The 11,915-nt window shown below is 38.9% G+C and overlaps 1 protein-coding gene across 1 annotated transcript in view; it reads left to right on the top strand.

Annotated features, from left to right (window-relative positions):
- Positions 1-2,635: 2,635 nt before the first annotated feature.
- SEPTIN7 (septin 7) overlaps positions 2,636-11,915 on the top strand; it is a 96,826-nt gene continuing 87,546 nt past the window's right edge. The window contains exon 1 of the mRNA XM_031674314.2: positions 2,636-2,858. The gene's annotated coding sequence lies outside the window, so the exon portion shown is untranslated. The remainder of the gene's footprint in view (positions 2,859-11,915) is intronic.

Below are 11,915 nucleotides of genomic sequence, written 5' to 3'. Positions count from 1 at the left end.
TTTGCTAAGAATAAGTGAGGGAGATGGTTTGAAAACAATGGAGAAAATCTTAAGTGTCTGTTGTGGAAAAGAGAGCTAACTAGGGAAATAAGCACTGCTTGGCAAAGTTTAAGACCCACTTGAGGCTGTACACTGTAAATATGTTGTAGAAACAATCCACATAGTCTATCCAGATTTCAGATCAGTTTTTTGGTTTTAAAAAACTGTTTCTTGAATCAGAAGGTTAAGGTCCAGACTGTATTTTATTTACAAATACAACACTGCAAGACAGTGCAGTAGATATAATGAAATAAATATAATAATTCTCTCTCACTAACTCCTTACGGAAGAAATTCCATAGGATGTCATCATCTCACTGCCAATAACCATCCATTTAATTTTCAGTGGAAAGTAGTGAAGCTATTACTGTGTGGTATGGAATCTTAGGACAGCATGAACAAACCTCAGGCAAAGAAGTTAATAATATTATTTATATTAAGAATTTATCCATTTTCTGCGAGCAAAATAACAAAATTCACCTCTTTCATATCCATTAAAAAAATCCCTCAAAGAAACATATCAATAGAGATGGGAGGCAGAGATTTTCTTCTTTAAAAACTATTAGATTTTATTAAATAATAGTATTCAGCATAATTTTATATTTTACAACAATCTGTATGTAGGTAACATTTATTAAGAATTTACTATGGACGGAGCACATTTAATTCTAACAAAAAGTCCATTAGATAAATATTATTCTCATTTATAGATGAGGAAACTGGATCACAGAAAGGTTAAGCAACTTGTTCTTGGGCATATGGCTGGTAAATGGGAGAGCTGGGGTTTGAACCCAGGCAGTTTGACTCCAGAGGCTACACGTTTAAATTTCCTGCTGTACTGCCTTCTTCAAAAAAGAAATTTAACAAAATTTCCCAAAGTAAAAACACTCATGTGAAGTTTCAGAAATTTAATACAATGTTTGGTTGAGCAGACAAGGTATAACACTTTATGAGCAATTCAGTACAAATAGAACTTAAACAGTACTAAGACACAAAAGCTATTTCTTTAGATAAAATTTCCTTCATTAAAAAAAATTACTTGGAAACATTTCAAGTATACAGAAGAGTATAGAAAATAATTACAATTTAACACCCATGTATCCCCCACCTTTAAAATTTTGCTACATTTCCTGCAAACTACTTTTGGTAGAAAATAAAACATAGATACAAGTGAACCCGGTTACATGCCCTTCTCTTCCTCTCTGGAAGTAACCCTAGTTTTTCTGAATTTGGTATCTATCATTTCCTTATATGATTTTCATAGTTTGATCTCACAGTTTCTTAATTTTAAACTTTTATTTATTTATGGTATACCATATACATCTTTCTGTGAGTTGCTTTTTTTTGGCTCAATATTTTGTAAATGAACTCTAAATTAATACTAGTAGCTTTAGTTCATTGATACCCATTTTTAGCATTCTGTGCAATAATGTAACTTATTTATCCATTCTCCTGTATGTGGACATTTAAATTGTTACACTAATATAAGCAATGCTACCATGAATATTCTTGTGCAGGCTCATGATAATTACGTATTTATACAATTCCATAATATGCAGCTTAACAGAAAAAATAGTATGTGTGCATGAACTATACAGAGAAGACGGCGATTAGTTTTCAAGAAAGGTACAAAAGACCGCGGGGTTGTTCTGAGCAGTGAGGCTACTTTCACTAGAAAGTATTTGGAGAACACTCCACTCACCGAGCAACATTCATGCCTAATTAATAGTACGAGACCACACATTTTAACCCTTCATTACTCTTTAACTGATACCTAACAGTTTTATGTATGTACATTCATTTCCCCAGTTAAGAGTGTGAGCGCCCCACGACCGAACCAGGCGCCCACAAGCTGAGCCAATACGAGTGTGACCGTGGAAAATCCGCAGTGGAAGCTGCAGTAGCCGATCTCTTGGCTGTGCCAGGCCACCAGTGACAGCGCGAGGGCAATGTCGGGGCAACCAGAGCCTAATCTCCCTTTCCACTCCGAAAGCCAAGGAAGCTGAGAAAACGGGGATGGATTGGGCATAGGCACCTGCCTCGAAGTGTCTCTTCACTTGCACTCACAATAACGCCAAGGCAGTAGCTAGGATCCCAGGCGGGTACGCGGCCCCCGCCCTGATCGTTACCTCCCGGTCTGGCCTCTTCCAGCGGCGCCTCTTGGCCTTACGCCAATTTCCAAGGAAGCGCTAAGGCCAACCGGGCGGCTCCCCCAGCTCCAAAATCTGACGTGAAATTGCGCGGGGCTGCACTGACGGCGGCCATCTTTCATTCGGGCAAAACCACACCCTCGCACCCCACCGGCCACTCCCTCTCAGCGTCCCCAGGCTTTTCACCCACAAACGTAAGGCGTTAACCTTAGAGGCAGTGTGGAAGAAACACGCACAGAGCGCTGACTATCCATGACCCCGTAAGTGCCAAATCCCGCCAATTTTAACAATGGCGGCTAAACCCGAACAGCAAAAGAGCGTTGACGCCAATGAAGTCATGCTCGAAAAACGAGCAAGTCCGCGGGGCAGCGAGGAAGTAATCTCGCGAGATCGAAGCAAGCCTCCGCTCGGCCCGGAAGCCTCGTCTGAGGGGGCGGGGGACGGAGGAGGGAGCAGGAGTCGGGCGAGAGCCAGTGGAGGAGTCCGCCTGCTGTCGCCTGCGTAAGCTGGGCAGCGACGCCGGGCGGCTACGCCGCGGAATCGGCGTAGGCGGCTTTGGAGAATTCGCGGGCTGCGCTGCGCCCAGGCTGGTCGCGGAGGGGGGAGGGGATGTCGGTCAGTGCGAGATCCGCTGCTGCTGAGGAGAGGAGCGTCAACAGCAGCACCATGGGTGAGTCTCAGCTTTGGGCCGTCGCCGCTCGGGTCGGCGGTTCGGGACGCAGCTGGGCTCTGCGGCCCCCTCACTGGGCGGGGGGAACGCCCTGAGACGAGGCGGGGGGCTACAGCAAAATGAGGTGCGGTGGCGGCGACGGCGGGCCCGGGGCGCGGCGACGGCGGGCCCGGGGGGAGGGGAGGCGGCGGCGGTGACAGTTTGAATTGAATGTGAGGGGAGCCGAGGCGGCGGCATTTCCTGTGCGGCGGCGAGCGGGCCTGGGGACCCGGGAGACGTGAGCCGCGGCCTCCGTCGCCGCGGCAGGAGCAGCTTGAGCGGGGTCGTATTTGCTTGGCCCGCCCGCTCGCTCCACGGCCCTGCTCCCTCCTGTTGGCGGCCGCAGCACCCGCGGCGGAGCTCCCCTCGTGGGGGAGTGGGCCTGGCCAGGAGGGTGGGGATGTGTGTGCGGGCCCGGGTGAGAGCGCTGTGTGGGCCGGCCCGGGAGGGCGGCAGCAGAGAGGGAGGAAGAAGGATGCACCAGGCTGAAGCTGCGGCGGCGGCGGCGGCGGCTGCAGCGGCTCCAGCAACCGCGTCGCCTCCTCGCTCCCCTTCTCCGCCTCTCGGGGCTTTCTTTCCCCAGGCGCGGCCCTGAAGGCAGGCGGATGGCGGGTGAAGCTTGAGTACGCAGAATAAGGAGCCTGATTTGGGCTTAATTTGTAGGAAAAAGGGAAAAGAGAACATTTCGGAAGGGCGCCCTCCCGAGGAGCGGAATGGGTGGGAAGGGTCGCTGGAAAAGGGAGGGAGTTGCAGACACAGACTGCTGATGTTTAAGGAAATTAATATTTGAAAATATTTCAGTATTTTCGTTTATTCTCTTAAGAAGCCCTTTCATTTCCTTTCCTCCTCCACGTATTGGAAAAAGAAAATGGCCATTTCATTCACATTTTCCACTCTTGAGTTCAATTTCATACTTTGTAGTAGGAAATAAGCAACTGAGATTTTTTTAAAAACACATTTCCATTTGCTGACTTACATTTGGAGAGTACACTGTTTCTAATCTGGGTTTTGTGGTGTAGGGTAAGAATTTGTTACGTCCAGGTGTTTGCTTAGATACTGAAACAGTTTATTCTTGCGACTTTATTGTTATAGTTCATCTTTAAGATTTCTTTTGGATTTGTTATTTTGATGAAATGGAAGAATATCTTCGTTAGTGCCCTTAATAATCTGAATGAACAAATAATCTAGATTTAAAAGCATTTTACTTGTTTTATGTATTTATGTACAAGTAGGTTATGAGTATAGTCAACAGCCCCCCTCCCCCCCTCCCCCGTTTATGAACAAGTTGAGGAGGAAACTTTTTAGGCATTAAGTGTATAGGTACGGATGCATTTTATGGAATCCTGGTAGACTAAAGGATGGTGCCTTAGCAGGATAGAAACAGTTACTAAGCTAGTTAATGTTGCTTGGACCCCTTATTCCTCCAAATAGCAAGGGAAGGATCAAGGCGGGGAGGGCCGGAAACAGCCTTTCATCCTACCCAGCTGTTCAGTGGGTGGGGCTAGAGGAGATTGGGTTGAGTGAAGCTATGAAATAAATGTGGAAGCTACATAGATGGTTTGTATGGTAGCATTGTGTCCTTCTGTGATGCGACAACATGATGGAGCCAGGTCTTCTCCATAACGTTATTAAAAATACCACATGCACTCTTAGGCTCCAGGAATTGAAGTTCATAGCTGAGAAATTTATTTTGTGTTTATGTGAAGATTGTAACAGAAAGACAATTATAATTGTGTAAGTTGAGAGTTTTTGGTTTCTGGTTTTGATTTGGAGATAAGGTTTATGGATTATGTTTCAAACGTTTGTTATAAAATCGATTCTTTGGATTTGTATGTTTTTCCATAGAAATAATCTTAAATAAGTACATGTCAGGACTTCTGAGCTGGTCTGAGACAAGGTAGGACTCCTAACAGATCTTAGAGCAATTGTAGAGGGTTAAAAACAACACACACACACACACACACACACACACACGCACGCACGCACGCAGGAAGAAGAGTTAGATTTCCAAGGTCTCAATAGTGGGGGGTAGTCAGATGACTAGATCAGTTGGAGTGAAGATAGTGGTACAGCAAGTTGGTTTCAGACTTTTTGTAATTTGATGGTGTACATACTCACTGTAGACTCTATTCTGGGATTTGCCAAAAGAGTATTGTTGGCTAATTAAATTACCAGCTGAGTACTTATTTCACATTTTGAGCTAATAAGCTATCTTCAACTTTTGATTAGAGGTTGAAATTTTTATTTTAACTTTCACATTTATGCATTTGACTAAATTTTGAGACAAAACTGATTTTTTGTATTTTTTTTTTCCTATACAAATTTTGGACTGTCAATGACATAAGATTTATTGTACAGTGTAAGTGATGTAAAAAAATGTGTTTTTGAGGAGTAGAATTTTAAGGTAGCATGATTATGGATTAGGCTTGCTAGATGAGAACATACTGTTAAATGTAGACTGTTGGTCTCTACAGTAGTGTTTTGCAGACTGCAGGTTGAGACCTATTAGTGGGCCTTGAAATCAGTTTTGTAGATTTCTACCAATGCTTTTTTTAGAAATAGGAAAGAAATGGAAAATATCAGTACATTGCACTTAATGTAACTTTTCTGGGGGTGAAGTTTATAAGTATTGTGTATTAGATTGGGATATAACTTTTTTTTTAATTAAGAATTGTCAGAAAGTTTGTAAAAAATACTTAAGGGATGTGCAGTATGGAGGGTCAAGTTGAAGGTCATTAAACTTTACGGTAGAGTTTGGAGGTCTTAGTGTGAGGAGAGAAGACTTTCAATGCTATTAACCATCTATGGCTTTTTCTTATTTTGAATTTATTTGTTCTGTACTCTATGTAGCTAATGTGTTAGAGAGATCTGGGGCCTATTCCTGCTTGACAGGAGGTCATCTCCCAAAGTTATATAGAAAAGAGGATGTGCCCCAAAAGAAGGTAGTATCATATTCAATGTCTCTGTACTCAGTCTTCAGGAGAAAAGAAAAATTATCTTGTCCTTTTACATCATCGGAGATCAAGAGAGCCAAATTCTGAGCATCAGCCTGGGGGAAAGGGGCCAAGGAGGCAGCTTGGTTTGCATTTAGCATGGAACGTCTTAGGCAGGACACACAAGTCCTTGTGATTTGTACCTGGTGCAGTCCAACTTTGCAGAGGTAGGGATTACATATAGGGATTTGAGTTCAAAGTATTAATGGTTAGAAATATAATGATTAAGAACAGGGGCTTTGGTGTCAGATGAGTTCATATCCTGACTTTGCCACTTACTAGATGTATCAGTCAGAATAGGTTAGGTTAGTGATTCGCAAACGGATTAAGGGCTTTTTTCTTTCTTTTTCTTTTCTTTTTTTAAATTTCCAATCCACTGTTGTCTGACACAACTGTAAAATAAAAATTACTGCAAAATTTTTAGTAATGAAGATGAAATTTAAAAGGCAAAATACAAGCCCCAATTTATTAAGATCCGATAGACATAAAATTATTCTGGTATAAAAATTTCCATTTCTGTGCTCTCCATTTCTGCACTTCTCTGCTGTAATCCAGTAAACGATCAGATTGGCTCACTAGTCCACAGACCACACTTTGAATACCACTGGTTTAGGCCATGCTTTAGTAACAAATAGCCCTAAAAATTTTAGTGGGGGTAGCTTAAAGATGAGATCTTACCTGTCATGTTAAAGTTTATGTGCTTTATTTTAGGCAAATGTTTTTTAACTTCAAAAAGTACTTTGAAAGCTGAGGAGAGTATATAAAGTATCTCCTGAGGTTGGGGAGTAAAGCCTGATCCTGCTTACATTATTTTGAAGTTTATCTTAAGTATTCATGTGACATATATTTTAAATATTCATGTGATACTTACATTTTATCTATATATTTGATTTATATACAATATAAAGATGACCCCCCTTCTTCCCCACCAATCCGGAAGTAAAAATTGACTCTCCTGGAGATGTAACATGTTAATTCTGTTTTGTTTACATTTGGGCTGCAACTGAATACTTTTTGGTAGCTTCATTTGAGAGCTGAGGCTCAAGTCAGAGATTCTCAGACTGGGCACTAGTGCATTTTGACTTTTTAGAATTCTTTGTTTGGGGGACTTTCTTGTGCATTGTACAATGTTTACCAGGATCTTTGGCCTCTACCCACTGGATGCCAGTAGCACTCCCCCTCCCCAGTGGTGACAGTGAAAAAAAAAATGCAGACTTTGCCAAATGTCATGTGGAGGGTGGGCAGAATCACCCTAGATTGAGACACAGCACTAGGTGATGGAGAACCATTGAAGTATTGCAGCAGATGGAAAAGAAAAAAGTCCTTCTAAACCAATCTAGTCCATAATTCTTCCTACTAGAACTCCTGCCACTTAATACTTAGTGTTTCTCAAACTTGGGATTCAGAATCACCTAGGTAGCTTTTGTGTGCTTGTGTAAGTTTATCATTTAAATCGTTACTTTTGGCAAAACATAATCAGTAATTACTGGACATGCAATGTTATGCTACGTCAGTATTTTCCAAAATATAACTGGTGAACCTCACGCGTGAGGGTCAACCAGAACCTCTTTTTAGAAATGCAGATTAACCAGTTCTCAATGACAGACCCAGTGATTCACAGTCACTAAAAGAGCCCCAGGAGCCTGCATTTCTAAGTGCTTTCCAAATTATTAAGTAACTTTATTGAGGTATAGCTTTCATACAATAAAATGCACAGATTTAAGTGTTTAGTTCAGTGAGTTTTGACAAATATGTACAACTTGTAACTTTTATTCCAAACAAGATACAAAACATTTCCGTCACCCCAGAGTTCCTTTTGTACAATCATCCCCCTAATGCTCCAGGTAACTACTGATCTGATTTCCAATATCTATAGATTAGTTTTTTAAAAACAGCTTTATTGAGATATAATTCATATACAGTTGACTCAGTTAAAATGGCTTTTCTGTGTAGCTTTTTAAAGTTTTTCCCCCCTTCATTGTGAAAGATTTGAAATGTGAGAAAATATGAAATTATAGTAAAGTAATCACCTTGGTAGTTTTAAAAGAATGTAAGTTCTAGTAGACTTTCAGAGTTTGATAAACTGTAGGCTTGGGATAGGCCCTGATTGTTTTTTGAAAAATCAAAACCATTTTTTTTCCAATTTTTACCTTTTTGGTAAAATATATTGTCCGCGGTGGCAATTTGAGATTTTTGTTTAACAAATAATTTGACTGCCAACAAGTATTAGACAGTAGAAATAAAGAAAGTGGTGGCCCATGGCCTTATGTTACATAATGTTTTCATTTCTGAAAATGCCTTTATTTAATTTATTTTTTGAAGTTTATATATTTGTTCAATAGGTAATATACTCACTTGGTTCAAAATTCTAAAGGTTAAAGGTATGTTATAAAATCTTTCTACTCCAATACCCAAGTCACCCAGTTTCCTACTCCTCAGGCAACCTGACAGTTTCTTATAAGTGATTTTTGCATATACAAACAAAAACCATATATCCCTCCTGCCCTCACCTATAGTAGCATCAGATTCACATTCTTCCTCACCTTATAATTTTTCCTACTTAGTATATCTTAGATTATTTCATACCAATACGTGAAGAGCATTCTTATTATTTTACATAGCTGCATAATTCCATAATATGGATAGGCTGTAATTTATTTAACATGTCCCCTTCTGATAGACATTTATTTCCATGACATGATAAATAACGTGGGACATTGGCCATTTCATATGTGTTAGCATCTCAGAACTTTTGAACTCTGACACAGATGTTATCAGGTAAAGTGCTAGTATTGATGTTAAGTCATTACCTTAGAACTTCAGCACTCAAATTCATTTATTTAATAGATACATGTCTTGTGCCTGCTATAGGCAGCACACTGGGGAAACTGAGTTGAATGCTGTGACAGTAGAATAGTCACAGTAATTAAGAGCTTAGGTTCTGGACTCAGACCTTGATTGACATCTCTAAAGCTTAACTGAACCTTAGTCAAATAACAGCTTTTCTCTTTCCTTCTCTGTAAAGTGGGGACATAAAGTTATTGAAGAATTAAGTAAGATAACATAGGGCAAGTCTTTAGCCTGGCATATAACCAACACTCAGATGTTAGCTTAAAAGAAAGTTATCAGATTATATGGCAATTTACTGTTTACTTTTCTGCCTCCATTGTAAATTTCTTAAATTCAAGGACTGTGTTTTGTTCACTTTTGTATTCCCAACCTGACATTTACTCAGTAATCCATTTGTGGTATGATTTAGGTATGTAGAATGTACAGTGGAAATACAGAGCGGGATATCTTTTCTAAGCTAGAAAAAGCAACTCTTCAAAGATGGGTAGGAGTGATTAGGCAGAGGAGGAGTAAGCATACTTACTCTAGGCTGAGAAATTATGGTAGTGTAAGATACGAGGCTAGAGAGATAGGTAGAGATCTGGTGTTGCTGTGCTGAGGATTTTAAAAAATCTTTATTGAAGGATTTTAAAAGAAGAAGAGTAGTAACTATGAGCATTGTGATAATTCCAGTAGGAATAGATAAAGCATCAAATGGGGCTATCAAATTTCAGGAGGCTAATTTAGCAGTCCTAGGACTAAAAGATAAAGGACAGAACTAGGGCAGTGGCAAAGGGCATGAAATGTAGGGGATGGTTGTGAGGGAAGTAGTATGTGAGGGGATGTAGGTAGTGAGTAATGAATCCATAATACCTGAGCTTTCTGGCTTGAGTGAGTGAGTAGGTGATGAGTAAATATCATTTCTTGAAATAGGTAATTTAAAACATGAAATTCAGAGGCCTGGAGGACAGATAAGTGGGCATGTCTGGTGGAATCTCAATACTAGGAGAGACATCTAGGATGGAAAATAAACATTTTAAGGTTTTTGTAAAGTTACTCATTTGTGCTTTGAATTTTTATGTTTAGTAATTGAATCTGCTATATTGAATGAAAGCTATACTTTACTTTGGTCAGTAAATTTGTTGGTATTATTTTTTTAAGACTTGGTGTTTTGGGTTTGGTGAGCATAGTTGAAAGAAATTAGAGTAAAGTGATTCATGTGACTTATGTGGCCTTCACAGTTAGACTGAGGTGACCAGTTTCTTGAGTAGTGCTGAAGTACTTAGTTATTAAAATTTTTTGCTGATCGATTTCACATCAGTAGCTATTTCAGACTAAGGGTCATGCTAGTGTTTCTTTACATGAATGATATTTTGTGTCCTTATATATTCATGTTGTTCGTTCAGATTGTAATCAGAGTTTTTTCTTTTTGAGGAAGATTTTGTTGTATATTGTCAATCAGTTTTAGAGAATACTGGAAATATTTGAAGTGACAGCATTATTTGTGTAAGAAGAGGCACAATCTTAATCTTAATTTTCTTTTAGTGCTTTCTGTTTATACTAATTATTAAAATAACGAGGGTACCACCTCATTTGTTACATGTAGCATTCTGGAGTCTATTCAAGGAAAATTTTTTCAGTAACCAAGATACCTTCAGACATCAACATTTTAAATCATTTTTAATTTTAAAAATTTTAGTAAGTATTCTTAGTTCCTTTTTAACCAGGAGGAAAAAAGCCATTAAATTATTTCAGTCACTGAAGTTCAGTTTGTTTTCTTGATTACATGTTTGTTTGTTTGTTTGTTTTAAGGTTGTAATTAGTGGTATATTAGTGGTTAGTGGTTCTTAACTTTGGTTAAGTATTGGAAACACTTCTAACGTTTAACACACTTGGAGGCTCATTAATTCATTTGGTGTGAAGTGGGGCTCAGAAATTTGTATTTTAAGTATTTTAGGTAATTCTGATGGACATTCAGGGTTGATAACCTCTGGTGTGAATTATGTGTTATGAGGTAATATATGCAAAAGTAGTCTGTACACTCATAAATTTTATACACAATCAAGGTATTACTTAATATTTAATAGTACTTTTTGGTGTATTAATTTATATACAGGTTATTTTAAGTATGTATATGGTGTTCTAATGTTGATATCCTAATTTGTCTGGCCATTTTATCATTTTTGAAACATTTTATGGTTTCAGTATTTCAGAATTATAAATAGTATTTTAAAGAGTGTCTTTAAACCTCTTCTGCTTTCCCCAGTTATTTTCTAGGGTATTTGTTAGTTTAGTACCTTAAACCTGTTGTTTTAATTTACATTTCCTATATTACTGGAGTGATAGTTGTTATGTATAAACTGATTAGCTTCCCTACTTTCAGTAGAGTGTACTGAACTTATTGAAATTACTATCAGGAATATTTGGTTTTGTGCTGTGACTGGAATGACTTATCTGACAAGTAGACCCACCAGAAATACTTGTTTGTGTTTGATCATTGTGCTGTGCTGTTAAAAAAAAATTACATAGATGTAGTTCCTCTTTTTTTTTTTCTTTTTTTGAAATTTTGGAATAATTTTAGACTTGAAAAGTTGCAACCCCTATCTTTTTGAAAGTTGAACATTTGATGAACCTGGAGCAAATGCAGAAATAATATCAAAACCATGCATATACAACATGGTATATGAGATAAATGCACCATCAACATTAATACCAGCCAGGAGTGAGGGAATAAGGGAAATGTTTTATGCTTGATGGAAACATTTTTATTTGAAACTGTATTGAAGGCTTTTGGGTAGGGATGGGAGAGTCCATTGCTTTTTAATTAAAGGATAGGTATTCTTGTTACTAGTGGATTCCATTTAACAAATTAAATCTAACCAGGGTGAACAAAAGACGTTCCTATTTGAGGAGTTTCTTCGTTGGTCTTACTGCCTTTTCTCACTGCATTTAATAAATCTTTATAAGATTATTGTACTAAAACACTATTTTCATAAAATAATTGGCCTATTGTAGACTTTTAAATATCTTTTTATTATTTATAGTATAGGTTTGTAAGGTTTTTGTTTAAAAGACTTATTTCCTGGGCCCTATCAGCAAGATTCTAATTCCCTACTTCCAGGCTAGGGCCCAGGTATGTGTATATCAAGCTCCCTAGATGCTTCTGATTACACCCAGGTTTGGAAGCCATTTAACA

This window comes from Vicugna pacos, chromosome 7 (genome assembly GCF_048564905.1).
Source record: "Vicugna pacos chromosome 7, VicPac4, whole genome shotgun sequence".
NCBI classification, from domain to species: domain Eukaryota; kingdom Metazoa; phylum Chordata; class Mammalia; order Artiodactyla; family Camelidae; genus Vicugna; species Vicugna pacos.
Note: the sequence above shows the minus strand (reverse complement) of the source record. Positions and strands in the feature narration are given on the sequence as shown.